The sequence below is a fragment of the Sphaerodactylus townsendi genome, linkage group LG02 (assembly GCF_021028975.2).
Source record: "Sphaerodactylus townsendi isolate TG3544 linkage group LG02, MPM_Stown_v2.3, whole genome shotgun sequence".
Classification (NCBI taxonomy): domain Eukaryota; kingdom Metazoa; phylum Chordata; class Lepidosauria; order Squamata; family Sphaerodactylidae; genus Sphaerodactylus; species Sphaerodactylus townsendi.
The window spans coordinates 88,368,320-88,387,424 of record NC_059426.1 but is presented as its reverse complement, the minus strand read 5'-3'; the positions used below and the strand labels follow the sequence as shown (position 1 = coordinate 88,387,424).

At 41.4% G+C, this 19,105-nt stretch overlaps 1 protein-coding gene across 1 annotated transcript in view; it reads left to right on the top strand.

Moving 5' to 3' along the window:
- Nucleotides 1–4,765: 4,765 nt before the first annotated feature.
- The window catches only part of STK33 (serine/threonine kinase 33), a 78,286-nt gene continuing 63,946 nt past the window's right edge, over nucleotides 4,766–19,105 (top strand). The window contains exons 1-3 of the mRNA XM_048486955.1: nucleotides 4,766–4,903; nucleotides 10,339–10,400; nucleotides 18,875–19,009. The gene's annotated coding sequence lies outside the window, so the exon portion shown is untranslated. The remainder of the gene's footprint in view (nucleotides 4,904–10,338; nucleotides 10,401–18,874; nucleotides 19,010–19,105) is intronic.

Below are 19,105 nucleotides of genomic sequence, written 5' to 3'. Positions count from 1 at the left end.
GGTTTTCATTGATTTTAGTAATGTATTTATATTTAGTTATAAATATATATAAATATAAATATATATATATAATTATATCATGTAAATTACAGCTGAACATAAGTAGTTTAGGTTGTCCATATGTGGTTATATCCCAGTGTAGCTGTTGTGGAGAAATCAGTTACATTTACAGTGTGTCAGGGTGTTAGGTCACGGAACCTTAAGCCAATAAACTCTGAAGTAGTAATCAGCAGCATTTATTGATGAGGTATTCAAGCACCATACTTGGCAAAGCCAGTTCTGGTGAAGCTGGCATCTACAGTCCCATAGATCCCTCCAATCCCCCCTCCCAACTTCCCAGAGCAGCCTCTGGAACTGAGACTGCCCCAAGGTCAGCAACAGATAGCAGAGGAGCCACCTGGTCTCCTGCCCACAACAAGATAACAGGTGTAACTCTTTTCTCATGGGACAAGCGATATTGGGGGGGGGGGGGCTATTTCACTTCAAAGCATGCAAAGTCATAAAGCACAGGTCAAGGAATGAATGCACAGATGGCAGTGGTTACGTACAGCAGGCTGGTTGCATATATCAAAAGAGGCATTGACTAGTTTTGTATAGCAGGTTACATGAATTAAAAATGTATCCCTTTCACTCAGATATGCATCCTCCTGACACAGGGTCATTATTAGTATTTTATAGTTGTATACTGAATCATTAGTTGTGAAAGCTGTATTACTCTATTATAAAACAGCACCAATGTGTTCAATCCTTGGTAGTATTCAGGGTTTACTGCTCATCATAGGCACATAGTTTTGCAAAGTTCATCCTTGTTTCCTACCTTACATGATTTCTGGCAGGATTCTGAACCACTTCATTAAATTAGATTAGATCAATTTTATTCTATGAATTTATTTAATTGTATAAATTTAATTCTAAAGTCCCTTCTCAGTTGTTGAAATAAAAGTCATATTATGGCTACATGGATGTAAGACTCAAGGGCAACAGACTAAAATCATTAATCATTTTCTCATTGCTTCTGAATTATGAACTAATTTTATTATCTCATTTTCAATAGCTAGTCATTTTCACTCTCTGTGGGAATGTTCATGGCAGCCTATCAAATCAGTCTGGCTAAATCTGGGATTTACAAACCCTTTATTTCCTAATGCCCTCTTCACATTAATTTTAGCTCTGATTGGGGATGGGAAGAGATAGAAGGAAGTGTACTCTGCACCTGCAAGAAGCAGAAAACTAGTTCAGGCTTTGAAAATTCCTCCAGATGGATACTCTCTCGATTATCCCTCCTCCCTTCAGCTTTCTCTCCTTCCCTTCTTCTTGCAGCCTCTACCCAGGAAATATCATGGTTGCACAGGCCAGGCTCAGTTGCACAGTGGGGAACCCATGAGGACTCGTGAGGGGCACCTCATTTCCCCCTGTATGCTCCTTACCATGCTGTTTCCTCTTTTAATGTTGAGTTCTGTTCATGCTGTCCCATTTTATGAGCTTCTGCACTATCAAGAAATAACTTCGGATCAATGCACAGGGACTGATAACCAGTGCTGTTAAAATTAATGCTGATTGCACCACTGAGGCAGCACTGATTGATGTTGTGAGGAGCAGCTACTGTTATTTTTTCCTTATAACAACCAAAACAGCTCAGAAATTGATAAAAAGAAATTGGAATGTGCTTGAGTTAAGGATAGTCTGACTGTCATAAAGGTTCCGGATATTTCTTTATTTTTTTAAATTTTATTAGTTTAGCTTCTGCTACTGTTCTTTGCTGCTAGTTTCATCACTGGTGATTAGATTGTTGTTATTCTTATTGTTTCTGTCTAGAAGTTTTATATTGGCTGTTTTATTTGTTTTCAGTCTTTTTGAATTCCCTGTGGATCAGAAAAGTGGCGTTAAAAATGAAATAAACAAGGAAAAGGTATCCTAAAGCCAGTACATGTTCAAATACGATAATATGTTTTTTGTCAGCTGTGACACAACTGTGGATATAAGGCTGAAGTAAAATATAGGCCAGGCAGCAGATTGCAAAAGCAGGTTGCCTCTACACAGGAAGAGGAAATGCACTCCTTCTATCGTGGCAGCAAGTGGGCAGAAAGAAATACTGGTATGAATGATATCCACCCATGATGCACCCTGCTTGTTGCTGTCACCCTCCACCATCCTCCTTTCCCCCTTTGGCAGATTGGCAGAGGGTGGAATGGGAGGCTTCAGATGGGGGAGGTCAGAAAGGTGAGGGTTCTAGTGGGGCAAGGTGGCAAGGTGAGGCATGAAGGAGAGTTGAAAGGTAAGGCTTCGGATGGTGGGGGTAGAAGATGTGGCTGGGGTGGGGGATGGTTGTAGGAGAGCAGGAGGGTGGGTAGGGTTAGCAGGTTAGTATTGGGGTGGTGGAGAGTGGCAAGGTGAGGCTTGGGGCAGGGGAGCATTAGAAGGTAAGGCTTGGGGTGGGAAGGATTGGAAGGTGTGACAAGGGGTGGGTGAGGGTGGAAAGATTAGGATTGGGGTGGGGAGGGTGAAAAATGACTAGGGGGGTTGGTAGGTGAGTATGAGTGTGGGGAGGGAGTTAGTAATGGGGTGAGGGAGGGAGGCAAAGTGAGAGTAGGGGTGGGGATGGTTAGAAAATGAGGCTTGGGTGGGGGGAGGGTGGGAAGCTGTAGGTTAGGGTGGGGGGTGGCAGGGCCCGGGCATCCTTGTGGGGGTGGGGGGAGGCAGGGGAGCTCATGGAGCTGCTCCGCGGGCCTGGGCTTCTTTGTGGGGGTGGAAGGGGTGGGTAAGCCCAAGAGGGCTTGCAGGGGGTGGGGGACAAGATGATGGGGCTTTTAGAGCCCCAGAGCAGCGACAGCAAGGCACTGCTGCTCCTGAACAGAGGTGTGGCCCTGTGCTGGATGATTTTACGCCCCTCCATGTGACTGTATGGTGGCTGCCCAGGGCATTTGTTCCGCCTCTGTAAGAACTGCATGTGAAGGTGTCCTCGTGGAACATATATTTCCTGCCTCTCCCTTGCTGTTCCATTTCTCTGCCATTTGGTGGACCTTTAGGATATTTGGTGGACCTTGGTGGATCTTTAGGAGGGTCATGGACCATAGCACAGAAGACTACAGGTCAAGGGATAAATATGTGGAAATTGTAGACATCTCCTGTGTGAGAAAAAGTGCTGTCTCCTTTGAATGTGGAGGTTGTCACTTACCATTCAGGGTTACTGTTGATCAAGAGGTTTGGTAAATGTTAGAAATTAATGTTAATGAAATAAGTTAAATAGGAAGAGGATATTATAATACAAAAACTACTCTGTGGTTTAGTAATTGCTGCTCCTATTTTTTATATAAGGACTTATGGTTGGTTTAGAGCAGGGGTCTGCAACCTGCAGCTCTCCAGATGTTCATGGACTACAAATCTCATCAGCCCCTGCCAGCATGGCCAATTGGCCATATATAAGAACTTATATAAGAACTTATGATTGGTTTAGAGCAGGGGTCTGCAACCTGCAGCTCTCCAGATGTTCATGGACTGCAAATCTCATCAGCCCCTGCCAGCATGGCCAATTGGCCATTCTGGCAGGGTGATGGGAATCGTAGTCCATGAACATCTGAAGAGCCACAGGTTGCAGACCCCTGGTTTAGAGAGACACAAATCATCCCCTCTCCCATCTATCAAGTAAGGCCTACTTTAGAACATTGTACATCATGGTACAGAAAACCAGACTTACTGGTGCCTGATGGTGGTTTTCCAGGTTTTCTTTGAGTCATTCCTGATAGTTTTGAAAGAGCAATGCCTTTAAAACCTATGCAGTTGTAATACTTGTTTCACTGAAGAGACCTGCAGGAGATAAATATTTCAGATAATTTTTCAATGAAAGACTTAACTAGTTCTGAATTTTAAATGACTGAGTCCCCCCACCCTTTTTGTTAACAAATTAGTTGGATGTGGCTGTACCAAGAAAGTATGGTACAAAGGTGCCATCTTGTGGAAAAAAGTAATACCTACACAGCTAAGTTAATGATGAAAAAATAGCTACCTTTGTCTAACAGTTAAAATTATTTCCTTTAAAACATTGCTCACATTTTTGAAACCTAGCATGTAATGATTATTTATGTAGTACTTGTTTCTAGTATTCAAACACCTTCTGAGTAGTTAAATGTATAAATTATGGCTTCTGTCACAGTACTAGATATTTATAACTAGCTGCATATTTTTTTGTTCATAATGAGCTCTCTAGTTCATTTGAGATAAAAATCTGTTCATGTATTGAGCTTTCAGCATTTTATTTTCTGCCTTTAGCAATATTATGTTAAATTATGTACTGGATCACCCTAGGTGTGTGAGTGAAGTTTCCCTGGAAGTATTGTCTTATAAAGCAAAAGGTTTGTAAATGTCAAACAATTTAGTTCAAGTTCAGACGATAAAAAAGATCAGCGGGCTATCTTTTTCAGTATTTCATTCCAGATAAAATTACAAAGTTTATAGCTTTGATTTATTTCCCTCTGAGGAGAGAATAAGGCATTGGAATACAGATAATTTTTCACACTGAATAAGTGCATGTTTTACAGACTCTTTTAAAGTAGGTTATTTTCCCTTAACTTACCTTCCTGCCTCAACCTGGCAAATATTCACCTCATTGACTGACATAGGTTCACTCAGTGGAGAGTATATACTAGCTACTTTGTGATTACATTTTTTCCAGTTAGTTTTAACACTGAATCTGAAAGCCTTCTGTTTGATTTCAGCTTATAAAACACAGCTGTTCAGGTGACTGTAATTCCTCCCTTCTCCCTTCCAGGCTGAATCAATGCATGTCTGCCCACATGATGTGTCTGATGAAGTAGACTTATGCATAAGGAAGTTCATACCACAGTAAAGACACTGATCTACTGAACTTTATGATTTCTGAAACTGGGAGAGTAGACTTCCTGCATAGGTGAGTGGGAAGAACACATAAGTGGACATGCCCTGTTAGAAATAGGTTGCTAAATAAGAAACACTGAAGATATTCTAAAGTGTGGATTTCAACCCTGTTAAGAGTGCTGGAGTGGGAGAAATGGGGTTCTAATTGCTGCAGACCCACTTATTGTGTTTCTCCGAAAATAAGACAGTGTCTTATATTAATTTTTGCTCCCAAAGATGCACTATGTCTTATTTTCAGGGGATGTCTTATTTTTCCGCTCCCCAGCTGCATGCTCTGGTCGACGGGCATGCTTCCAAACAAAAACTTTGCTATGTCTTACTTTCGGGGGATGTTTTATATTTAGCACTTCAGCAAAACCTCTACTACGTCTTATTCTCATGGGATGTCTTATTTGCGGAGAAACGGTATTTCAGGCTTTTTATGTGAACAGATAGGGGGAAGTGGGGTGGAGGAGTCAGGAACCAAGTGGAATGGGATGTGTCTAAGGAAGATTGGTACAGCGTATATGTGTGTAAAGTTCCATTGAAGGTATGTGGTGGAACTGAAAGGTGTGGAAGAGGGGGCTATAGAAATTGGACATATATGCCCAATTAAATTTGTAGATCAGGGTTTGGAAGAGGCATTAAGCTCAGAAGTGATGTATTTTAAAAAAGTAAACATGGCAGTATATTCAGAAGCTATAAGATCTGTTTATATACCAGGCATAGGTATCTATGGTGTGTGCAGTTTTCTGTTATTCTCTGATTTGGCCCTGGTGTATTTTTTTATTGTTATATTTACTGAATATAAAACATTCAATTTACTCCAAGTAAAACTAGTATATAATATATATGAACCCTTCTGGACCAGTTGTAATTTCTGGAGCTACTTCAAAGAAACCCAATGTAGAGCAAATTAACAGCAATTCAGTCTGGAGGTTACCACTGCATGGTTCACTGTGTCTAGGTCAGGGTGAGACAAGTAGGGGGCCTTGCTTTACCTGGTGAAGATGGAGGAAAGCAATTGGACTGTCTGTATGGCCTGTGCCTCCATAGATGAAGAAGCCAAGGTCATACCCAGGCTCTGGGCTGCAGGTGAAGGTGTCGATGTCACCCCATCCAATTTTAACATCCAGTCTTTCCCCAACAGTTCTCCCCAGCCCAGCTATAGGGCCTCCATCCTTATGTATAAAACAATCTGCAGGTAATCAAAATACATACAGTATAATTATTACAAAGGATTTAAAATTAAACAGATAATGTAAACTTTAAAATTTCCAAGTGACTAGCCCAAAAAATCCGAAGGCATGTTGCTGCAAGGATAGGGCAGAGTAAAGTCTGCTATGTGGTGGGACTCAGAAAGTCTGACCTTTCTCACACCCCTGGGTAACCATGAAGGCTTTGCTTTTCTCTTCCATAGAACCTCAAAGCAAATCAGATTTGAGACAGATTTGAGAAATGCTGAGGAAATCTTGGAGGTACACAAGTGTGTACTATGGTGCTGTGGAGAAGGTGGGGGGAGGCACTTACCCACAGAACTGAACAAGCAAAGGGTCTCAATTACCAGGACATAATTTTCATACACACAAAAAATGAACAACTAGCATAGCCTATTGAAATCGCACAGCTGTTCACATCTGTAGTTTGCAATTTGATTCAGTTTTTATTGTGCTGGATATTAATTCAAAAATGTTATTCCATATTCTAATGAAAGGACAAATGTTTCATCTGCCTCTTTTGCAAGGTCTGTTAAAACAGTTCTTTGTATCTTGCCTTACTAATAATATACTATTTTATAGTGTTATCTGTAAGGATAAGATAAAACAAGAACTATTGTCTAGGTGGATTTTCATTTCATCTGGTGCCCAATACAAGACAAATTCCCACCTTGTACCTGCTTGCTGTTCCTAAAGCTCAAGTATAGTCATAAAGCACTCCAGTATACAGGGAAATTTTAACACAAGAAAAATCTATTCAATATCAAAACAAGTTCAATGGCTGTATGAATCACTGAAATAATTTGTCACTAACTTCACCAAATCAACAGCTTTGAAAATTAAATACATAGGCCACACACAATTACTATTACTCATTCAAAGTGTTTCCCAGCTTAAAATTATAATAAGGCTCGCAAAAAGACCTAATACCCAAAATAGTACTAAATTGGTATCCTAAAATGAAATATCTGCAAAATTAAGATCATATAATACTAAAAATGCCAAAACTGAATGGAATTCTAATGTGAAATATACCAAGTAAGAGATGTCAGCAATCGTACATTTGCCACCTCTAGAGCCCTTCGGGGATGGGGCGGTATATAAGTCCAATAAAATAAATAAATAAATAAATAAATAAATATAATGAAAATAGCCCAACAACAACAAACTACTCTAGGACTGAAAATCACATAACCAGTTTGCAGGGCAACTGAGCCTCAGTTGTAAACATTTTTTCTCTTGGAGGTGGAGACCATCTTGGTGGTGGGTGATTTCCACTCCATGTCAGGGAGACAGGAAAAAGAATCTGTCACTTCCTGACTAGGCTTGGACTCCATTTTCCTCAGTATTTTTCCTGCCTCAACAGGGAGTGCACGGATTCTTTTGGACTCCTCAGCTTGATTCTTTTTTGTCTAACATTTACTATCTTATACCCTTATTTTTGTCCACCTTACATCCCTTATCCTTGTGCGGGGAAAATCTGGGACAAAACTCTGCCTTTAGGGCTCAATTTAATTTTCCTGCCTGTTGTCTGCTGTTCCCGCCATAATGGCGACTTGGTGGTTCTCCCCTCAGAGGGAGGCCTTTCCCGGGAGGGAGGGGGGGCGAGGCCACCAGAGGTTTGGCTCGCAACTTGCTCCCTCTTTCAAATAGTCCTCTGTCAACTTTAAATGCCCGAGAGAATATCTCGGTGGTTCCTGCAGTGGCAGCAGCGGTGGCCCCAAGCCGCGAGCAACAGCTGCAGCAGCAAAAGGTGGCTGGCAGCAAGAGGAAGGCAAAACAGCACCATTTAGAGGAGGCTGTTGCCAAGAAGGGCAGGCTTGCAGCCAGCAAGACCTCGGCCCCTTCGGCAGCAAAAAGAGAGTATGAGCAAGAAGAGGGAAAAAATTGCAAGACTCACTTACTTGTGAATATTTACTCAAAGTCCTTCTTAATTTTCCAGAAAAAACTTTGGGCCTTAGGAACCAATAGTAGTTTTTAGATCTTTGTATTGTATTTTAAACGTACACCTTCAACCTCTTCCCATCTGAAGGCAATGTCTTTTTCTTTTAGAAAATTTGTCAAAAAGAATAAGGTTACCTTGCTCGCCGTTTTGCCGATTTACCGTTTCTGAATCCTGGGTTGGCTGGGAGCAGACGTTGTGGGCTGCTGTCTGCCTCCCTCCTTCCTGGACAGGGTTGTGAGGGAATTTCTCCCTCTCTTTGATCTCCCCTCTCCAGGGGAGCGACCTATCCTCAAAAGCTGGCTGGTAATGTTTTTGGGAACTGGAAAGATTACTAAAGGAAGGCTATTTCGGCGGCGCGCAAAACGACTTTCTGTCCTCACCCGCTTCTCTCGCAACTGGAAGTCCAAGCCTCATCATATTTGATGGTCGCATTGTCCTCAAGTAATTGTACAAGTGCCAGCTGTGATCCAGATAAGAGGACTGGACAATATCCATCAGAATGTTAAACCCCATTAACCAATTTTGGAAACAACATTAAGCCCTATCCTTAGCCCCCCCTCTTTTTTATGCCTGCCATTATTGCCTTCTGACTTCAGGAGAGTAAAAACATCCATGTAGTACCCATCCAGGGTACTTTCCCTCACCTTATATGTGAGAAGGATGCTTGGTCCTCAAAATCATTATATGTGATGCTAGCTGAGGTGAAGGAAGGTTGCTCAGTGTCCCAAATTGGATTAGGCCTGCTTTCCCATCATCTAATGGCCCAAGCTGGCAAATACAGTATGTGGGTCCCTGCCACCCAATAATTCCTTACCATGTGAACAGATTCTTCTTCCCATGAAGGCTGTCCCAAAGTCAGCTGCTAGAATTGTTATGCTCCATGACTACTAGAAGTGTCACCAATACTTGTGACGCTTTGTGTGATTTCTTTTTGCTGGGCACATCGCCACGGGGTAACCTACCTAGAATTGTTAGAGCCATCGGACTCTGCAAGGGACCATGGCCTCTCCCTGCCCCTGATTTCTGGAATGGCAGGGGCCTCAGCAACCAGTGTGCAAGAAACCAGCTGCTCAGTGTGCTCTGACAAGCATTCCAAGCCCTGAGAGAAACCCTGCCAGATGGCGGCTTTGCTGCCATCCCCAGTGGAGGGGGGACGCAGCATAATTAGCTTGAGCCTGAAGGCCATTGGACACTGGTGGGGCCCTTCTGGTAGGGCCTGGGCTGGCCAATGGTGAAGCTTGAACTTCCTTGACCTGGCTGTTCAGGCCATGTGAGTGGGAGCAATCCCCTTGTGCTTCATTAGTTGAACTGACACCTTTCTTGGATGGCATGGCCAGTAGAGAAAATAAAGCCCTTTCATTTAAAGATACAAACCAGATTTATATTTCTTCATTTTTTAATTCTACTTTTTTCTATCTGTTTAGCCTAATGGGAGCATCCAAAGCAAGGCTGCAGAAATAGATCATGGTGGTCGGGTGGGTTCTTAAAGAAATAGGTGCTCCTTTAGGTATTCAGGCTACAAAGCATATAAGGCTTTATCAGCATCAAGGTGTATCAGCACCTTGAATTAAGCCTGGAAGCAAATTGAAAGCAAGTGCATGTACTATAAGACTGGAGTGATATGGTCCCTACAGGTCACTGCAGCCAGCATCCTCACTACCAGGATGATGTTAACATCTTCTGCTACTTTTTTTTTTACAGTTAGGGCAGATTTTTTAAAACTTTCAATTCCAATGACAGTGTATATTTTATAGTTAGTATTTCTTGCCATTCTCTGACATAGGTGACCCAGGGTAGCCTGCTCTTGTCAGATCTCATAAGCGAAACCCAGTTGGCCCTGGATGTTACTTGAATGGAAGGCCACCAATGAATACCAGCATCCCTATGCAAAGGAAGTCTCCTGCTGTGAAAACCCTACAAGATCACCATAAATTGCTGTGACTTGACAGCATTGTACACATACATTCCTAGCCTTATGAAGCATTAAGTAGCAGCTCCTTTAGCTAAGTATTTACTTTTAACTTGTACAGACTTGGTCTTTGTTGTCCTTGGCATTGAGTTACTTTAGTGTGTAATCAAGTGCTACCTCGTGTCTATGTTCCTCGGGTGTCAAGATCTTCCCTCTATGTATTTATACTGCCATGGTTAGCAGTTACTAAAATCAGATGCTGTGCATATATCATGTGAGTTTGATATATGATATTCAGATTGTTTTCTGGGTTTACTTGCTGTTTTGCCAGCAGTAAATAGAAATACAAAACTTTACAGTAAAAAGCTGTTCTGTTATTTATTCATTTTGTACTACAGGTAATGAAGAAATTTTGATGTTATATTGCCTTCTTTTGTGTGGCCAACCCAATGTAGATCAGGTAAGAATTTTAATTGTTAATTACCAGTTTTAGTTCCTCAAGAGAATAAAAATGACACATAGGCTGATTTAAAGGGAGTAGAATGCCCAGTAACCCAGTTACTCTGGAAGAGTAGTTGCACATGTACTTGATATGTCAATGTAATCTCCGGGTATCTTAACTCTCTGAAGATTTTGCCCTATTATACTAATTCATTTTTGCGTGCATTCTACACAGAAGATTTAGATTTGCATTCTATGCTATCAACAATGTTTTTTCAATATTTTTATTCTCCATTAAAACAGAAGGAACAGATTGAATTTTATCTTTGCTGTAATACCTTTCATAAAGTTATTTGATTATAATGCTTTCAGGGATTTTGTGATGTTAACTGTGAAGTCATAGTAATGAATGGCTGAGTTGCTGAGACGTTGTGCAGTGTTTATGGACATTCTAACTAGTGTGGTGAATAATCATCACAGTGTTCACCTAAACACTGTTTCCTTAACCACTCAGTACTCCCATTATATGTCTCCATACAAACCTCTTTTTTATACAGACCACAATCTAGATGGTGTGGTGCGCTTCAGTGACCGGAGACATCGCAGTTCCACCATTGTCACGCTGCCCCCATGGAAGCTTTGGGTGTGGAAAGGAACAAAAGTTTAAATCCCTCCAGCTGTCTGAATTGCCCCATAGAACAAACAGGATTACACCTTCTGCAGGGCTAGGGGATGGCATTCCCAAGCTGGAATGCCTGTGGAAGCCAACTAAACTCGGTTCCACCACCTGCGAATGTCCTGGTCTGCCCTCTCCCCAGTGTAGGTCTGCAGTGGACCTGACTCTCTGTCAGCCCAGCCTACCTAACAGGGTTTAAAATAGGAAAGAGACAACATCCTAAGCTCCTTGGAGGAAGGCACATAAACAAAATCAATACCTGCCTGTACACATATCTTTTTTTTTTGCCATGGCCCCCATCATATGGAATGGCCTTTCTGAGAAAGTAAAGAATTCTCCCACTGTCATGGTTTTATGTAAGATATGCAAAACTGATTGATTCAAGATGGCTTTTCTACATAGTCAGTAGAGTTACAGTGTACTAAATGATTCACTAATTTAGTTGGAAAAATTATTAGGGGTTGTGGTCTATGCTATGGTGTACAAATTGCTGAACTAAAATCCTGCAATGGAATTTTGCATCATTTAATGTGCCATGTTGATTCATTATTTGCTTCAGTTCTGTTTTTATACTTCTGGTTGGTTCTACAATTAGGGCTGTGCACCATTTTTTTTCAATATTTTTTGGGTTGAGGTTTAGAAGACCTGGAAATTTTCAAAAAATCTGAAAAAAGCCAAATCCCTATACTGGCACGGGGATTTTTCGTGGTATTTTTTTGGATTTTTCATAATGTTGGGGTCTATTAAACTTGATCCAGAAAAATTCCAAGCTGCCTCCGAAGTCCACGTAGGTCTTGTAGGCAGCGGCGGACTATAAATAACATACATAAATAAGATAAAAATAGATGAACTAGATATTGTAACATAAAACAATACACTTTATACTGAATCATGTATCACATAGTATCATGTATCATATTTGTGCCTATAACTGGGAAAGCAATTAGTTATTTACTCCAGGGGAAGAATTCGGTAGAGATGCAGTAAGAATGAATGACTTGGCACTGTGTTACCGTTTCAGGACAAGAGGATGCCTTGTGACTGTTAGTGAGGTTATTAATAAATGAGCTAAGAAGACAATAATAAGAGGGATATTTCAGGTTTAAGGTCAGTTATGCCAAAGGATCAGGCACCAGGTGTTCAGAAAAAAGCAGGTGTCAGGATCAGGGATGGACCCAATCTCAAGGTCTTAGATTTGAGCTGTGAACTAAGATAGTGTTTAGGCAAGAGACTTTCAGCCTGTAATGTTATCACAGCAAGAGCCATGCTGCCAATCATTCCCTCTCAGTAGGGAAGATGTGTCTTTCTAACTCAGTTCTCTGCTGTTAGATAGTACTGCACTAACTGTTTAAAACAGGCCAGTCTTGCTTTTATGGCTTCGTGTCCTAGATGGGGATTTCTCTGGAGGTGGTGATGTGAGGAATAGTGGCACGAAGCCTCAGAGGAAAGGCTAAACATTCTACTGTCTGGCATAGTAGCCTCTTATGTTTGTGGTTTCTATTTGTTTTTGAAATAAAATTCTTATCGCTGAGAGTTCACTTGAAAGAAGATTTTGTGTTAACTAGTTCCTGCCTCTTATGCATGTCGTGAACACTTGTTGCACCTGATAGCACAGTGTAGGCAATACGTTTCATATATATGGCTGATGGGTTACTTACATTTGTTTTATCAGCCATTATGGCAGAAACAAGTTCATTTACTTCAAGTACTGTTATTTCCTAGGTATTCAAGATACCATGAATGATATAAACTGAACCATGTCTCTTAGAGGACACACAATGGAAGCATAATAAATAAATGTACTGGAGGAACAGAATGAATGAAGGGAAACCAGAATTCTAAAATACCACACTTAACCAACATTTGTAAATAGGACAATTATCAAAATAATGTAATAACAAGGGAGGGACTCATGGGGGGGGGGGACCTCATCTCCCCAGCTGACCATCCTCCCCGCCCTAACTTTATTTTCTGCCTCCCCTTTCCATCACTACCCCAGAGATTTTCTTCTATTCCTAGATCCTTCCTTTCCTCCCTTCCTATCCCTGACATATACCTGTCTCATCCTCCAACTGCAGCTTTCCCTCCTGTGCTTCCTTTCATCTTGAAAATTTTCAGGTTTTTTGGCTTTGTTGACTTCTTCTGCTCCACACACCCCCTTTTCTCCATTTTTATTTTCTTCTTCCACTCCCTGCCATCTTTTTACTTTCCTGTCTGCCCACTTCTTTTTTTCTCAGTTCATCTATTGTGTTGATATGAAGCTGTAGCAGCCGTTTTGGATTACACAAATTGCTTAGGCAAGCCAGAATGGTTGCTGAGAATTCATGAAGGAATCCTGTCAGATCATGATATTTTAAAACTTTTAAAATTTCTCTGCTCCTGTTATTTTATAGTCTAATTTTTTCCTGTAAATAAAGGGTTCCTTCAGGTTTGTAGAAAGATCTTTCTTCCCTGTACTTGGCCCTAATCTGTGGAATTTGCCAATTGCATCTAAAACCAAGTTCAGAATTCTCAAACATAAGGAGTCTCAAAGTGGCTAACAAACTCCTATCCCTTTCTCTTCCAACAACAGGCAAGTTGTGAGGTAGGTGGGATTGAAAGAGTTCAAAGAGAACTGTGACTAGCCCAAGGTCACCAGCAGGCTTCATGTGTAGGAGTCCACCACTCATGTGGTGGAGTAGAAAATCCAGCTTAGAGTTTGCCGCTCTAAACCACTATACTATGCTGTTCATTGTTGAAATATAATATAAACCATTACCAGCAAACATTTTTTAAGATTATAAGATATAGAAGAGGAATTTTCTTGTTACACTTCTTACAACAAAGAACCAACTTTTTTAACTTTGAAGAAATGACATGCTGATGTCCTCTTGAATGAGAAAATTAATCCTCTTCCTTTGAAAATGAAATCTTGCATATTTCTCAGTTGCTTTTTAGGCCTTTCAACCTGTCAATGAAAATGTGTAATCTAATAATAGCATGCCTCAGGCTTATTGCCTTTTCTAGAAAAATTGTATCATTAAATGATGTGCTCAATTGATTTTAATCACAGTGAGCCAGATTCTTTAAACTTAGAGTAGCAGCATGAACTGCAGTGAAATTACTCCAGAATTTAGATCAGAACTATGTTCATTCAAACAAACAAACAAACAAACTATAAAATATTGGAAAGTTTCCCAAGGGAAAAAAAATTGATTTTATGTTTGTGGAAACCATTTATTCAAATAATATCTCTCTCTGACCAGTTGCTAAAATTGTCAGATATTTTGCCTCCATTTTTTGTGATGAGCATTCAAGGTCATTGTTGTGCTTAAGTTCACATGGAATTTTATTTTTTTATTCCATAGCTAAACTAAATCCCATCTTGCTTTTTATATTTTTCTCTCTGCACCTTTGAATTGACCCATGAGCTTCCATGCTAGAAGAGAATTTTCCAAAACTAGCCAATTACAAGATATGCACCTGTTAATCAGCCTTACTTTATACTGCTGTGCCTTATTATTATGAATGAATAAACTATTCTCAATATTCTTTGAAGTGTGCTGAGTGGATTAGTCTCAAGCAGTATTTGTATGCTAAACTTATTTTGCAAAATATATGCATGAGTCTGTATGAAGGATCAAGCCAGGTATTGTCAAACAGTAGGATAGTGGTTCATAACCCTCTTGTAGGTGAGTTGTGAGGCCAGCAGGGAGAAAGAAAGGGTGAAGAAGGAATTGGTATCTGCCTTCCAGTGGCATAGTGGTAAGGGGGTGGGGGGTGCATGCCGGACTGAGCACGCACCAGTGCAGGGTGTAGCGGGGGTGTTCCGGGGTGGGGGCATGGCAGGGCGCAGGACGCACGCATGCTCCAGGTGCAGTTCTCCCTCGCTCTGGCCCTGCTGCCTTCTAATAATTAGTTTGGGGAATTAGAGGCTAGAAGGCAGCTTAGCAAGAAGTGGGCAATAGTGGGATTTTCCACCAGTGTATACTAGGATTCTTCTTTAATTAGACTAGACCCAGAAATAATGAGGAAAACTGTAACTGAAGAAAAGGGATTTATTGAAAAGAGTATTACAAACAAGAGTTTTGCAAACATACAGAGCCACTGGCCCTTTCCGCACGGGGCCAAAAACAGCGGCCCAGAGACGGAAAAACACCGGTCCCTGGGGAGCTGTTCACACAGGCAGTGCTGCTGCAACGCCATCCTGTGCGGCCCCAAGCGCGGCGCAAAGGTGCCGCTTTCCATCTCCTTTCCCGAGGGAGGTTTTTGGAAAGCACCACCTTCCCATCATTGTGGTGCAAACAGCACCGTGCTGAAGACACCGCTTTCCCGTCCCCCCCACTCACCTCGTCCTCCAGCGTTGGTCTGGAGGGCTGCTGAGACCCGCCCATGCTGCCCTCCGACCCCTGGAGGAGGTCGGAGGGCATCTTGCTCCCTGATGCTGGAGGACGAGGTGAGTAGGGGGGGACGCAGAAGAGGCGGCTCCATGCGGAGCCGCATCTTCTGTGCCGGCCTCTGCGGGGGCTGCTCGCATGCTCCCGTGCGAACGGCCCCCTCCCCTCCACCGGCATAATTTCCGCCAGTGGAGAGGCGCCCTTTCCGCCATGCGGAAAGGGCCTAAGAAAGTAAAGAGTGGAGTGAGGGTTACAGAGAAGGAATTGGTTCAGGATGATATGTTACCTGTCCAGAAGACCAAGGAGCAAAGAACAATGTGTGATGAGCACCTATTGACTTGGAGAGAAGGATGATGTCAGTGTATGGTTAGAACCAACACACACATGAGTGTAGTTTGCTTCCTAACTTTATCAAGTGAAATGTATCCTGAAGCAGTAATGATGAGCATGCCTCATGAGAACAGTGTCTTATCAGAGTAGACTGCGTGTTCCCAGAGACTTCTGACTAGTGGTCTCCAGTTTTAACAAAAAGACGCACTAAACAGTGGGATGTGAATCCGATTCATTAGGAAATGGTTCCTAGAGACATGTGACTGAAATATTCAAATCTTTCAACAATGGTTAGGCAACTGCATGGCCAAATTATTTCTAAGTTCAGAACTCAAGGTATCATATCCAGTTATTTAAACTGGATATATGACAGAACTTCAGTGAGACTGTAGAGCTTCTATTATCCATTTGTAAACAAGCACTCTAAAATACAGAAAAAAACAAAACCTTTTTTTAAAAAAATGAAAAAATAGGCTATAATTACACATAATTTTTCTGAACTATTTTAATCAGGATGTAATCACTGGTTCTGGGAACTAACAACATGTGTCTCACACCTTTCTTCAAGGTAGCAAACATTTAAGAATTCATTAAAAAGATGTTAAAACAGTACATATTTAGAAAATCGAAGTAAGAACAAACATGCAGGAGGGAAAGCAAGGAATTGGCAGAAGCAGAAAAGTCTTCACCCCCTGACAGAAGACAGTGATCAAGGAGCTATATGAATCTCCCTGGGATTTCCAGTTTTGGCATTCTGATCAGCAAGTCTATTTTTTGGGTTGCTGCTTGTCTAGCTTCAGATGATGAGGGCACTTGATGCAGGGCCTCTGAGGATTATCATAGGTGGGTTGGTTCATATTGGCTGGCCAGCCCCAAGTGCAGATACGAGCCTCAAGACGATGGCAGTGGCGAAGGCGGTGACAGCTGGGGCAGCCCACCGGCAGTGAGAGGGCCGGGGTGGAATGCTCTTGTTCATCACCCAAGGTTTCTGGATGTCAGTGGGGGCCAGTGGCAGCAGCCCTCACAGACAGAGAGCACGCAGGAGTTTTTTCACCCAGCGACCACTGCTGGGCACGCCCTAGGGAGAACATGGCAGCAACGGCCCACGCATGGGTGGAATGTGCCGGCAAACAGACAACGGGAGAGAGCAAGCTGGTAACAACACAGGGGAGACCTTTGGTCCCTTGGACTGCTTACTTGATTATATGGACTATGTGATGTGGACTATGTGAAGGTTCCTTCCGTTTTGGTACTTATTAGCTTTAGGTAGTGTGTTATTGTATTGTTATACATTTATTGTGCTGTGTTAGGTCCAGTTAGATTGTTTGGGTTTAGCGTAGTGATAGGGCATTGCATTTTCAGATTGCTCATTAGGTTAGGCTTTTCATACTAACGCAGCTGTAGTTTGTTAGGGGTTAGTCCTTAGGCCATGGTGTTCTCTTTAGAGTTTTGGATTTATATCCCCCCCTTTCTCTCCTGAAGGAGACTCAAAGGGGCTTACAATCTCCTTGCCCTTCCCCCCTCACAACATACACCCTGTGTGGTGGGTGGGGCTGAGAGAGCCCAAGGTGACTAGCCCAAGGTCACCCAGCTGGCATGTGTGGGAGTGCCCAGGCTAATCTGAATTCTCCAGATAAGCCTCCACAACTCAAGTGGTAGAGCTGGGAATCAAACCCAGTTCCTCCAGATCAGAGTGCACCTGCTCTTAGCCACTGCTCTTAGCCACTACACCACTGCTGCTCCTGTAGTTTATACTACAGGAGAGAAAGTTGCCATCTCGGTTTATTAATGTTTATTTATGATTGATTATGTTTGCAGGTTGTTATGAATTTTGTTTAGAGTTTATAATGTTGCTTTATAATGCTGTGTTCACTGTTGCTCATAATGTTATGTTTACAATCCTATGTTTATTGTTCTAATGTTCTAATGTTGTGTTTATGATGTTATATTCATGGTGTTATGATTATGATATTTATGATGTTATGTGTATTGTTACCATGTTTACTGATAGCTGTTGTATGATGTTATGATTATATTGTGGTTTATATTGCTTTGCTGGTGTTATTATATTGTTATGAAATGTTATGTTGATTATGTTCTGATTATTGATATTTTCCTTTGATATCTTTTGAAAATATTGCTTTACTTTGCCGCTTTGATATTAAGTGATTCTTATGCTGTTGTATATGTCTGTCATTGATAAGTTGAATTCATACAGTTGTACACTCACCCCGAAAGGTACTTTCGGGCAGTATATAAATTAAATTACCATTAAATTACCATATGTGAGTAGATGACCTTTAAGGTATACATGAACCAGGCTGTATATGCCTTTAAAGGTCAATGCCACCACATTGAATTGGGTCTGGAAGCAAACTGTAAACCAGTGCAGATGGAACTGCAGTTTCCAATACTCTTCAAGAGCAGCCCCTTGTAAAATACATTGCAGCAATCCAATTTAGGCGTTATGAAGGCATAAATCACAGTGGCAAGATATTTGTTATTACACAGTGCTTTCCGTAACATGCTGGGAAAAAATGGAAAGTGATAGCTTTAAACTATACATACCTAAATGAAATTGGCCACTCTGTAGATTATTTAGTTGTCTAGAAAGAATACAACTGAATACATTGTCCTGTATCGTATATATATGTTTAATGTTTGATGCCGTTGCTTTGTTAGCTCTTTTTTTTTAAGGAATGTTTAAAAACATTCTGGCTCTTTAAGCATATTTGATATGGTTGGCTAACACAAAAACATAGAAGAGATGCCTAAGGTTAATTATTCTTTGGGATCCATGGCGCAGGTAATACACTCCTGTTCTGTGTGGATTGATCATTAAACTAAACTTTGCAGCTCAGAGATTACCAGCTTCTGAATGCTAAATAAATACATCTTAAATAAATATTATTGGGGACTTCCATTCTCCAGACAGCAGTCTGGAAGCAGAAATTGTAATTTTCACCAAAAACTGACTTTCTTGGGAGCAGTCAAGCACCATGATAAAGATAATATTGTCTAGGACAAAGAGGTGCATGATGACAGGCTTGGCTGAGGCAGCTCTGATGTTAATGTCTGTTGTGTTGAATCTGTTTTTCTCTTCCTAACAAGTGAAACTCGGGGAAAACTTCATCATTCCACGTTGAAGCTGCCCAGGACTATATAACCTTGGGGCTGTCTTACCCTCCTAGCCTAACCTTCTGCACAGGATTGTCATTAGAAAAAAATGGAGGAGAGGAGAACAAAGTAAGCCTGTTTGGGTCCTCGCTGTAAATAACCTGTAACCTGACTGTAAATAAAGTTAATCAAACATTGTATGCACTAGGTTTGACTCTTTTGGTG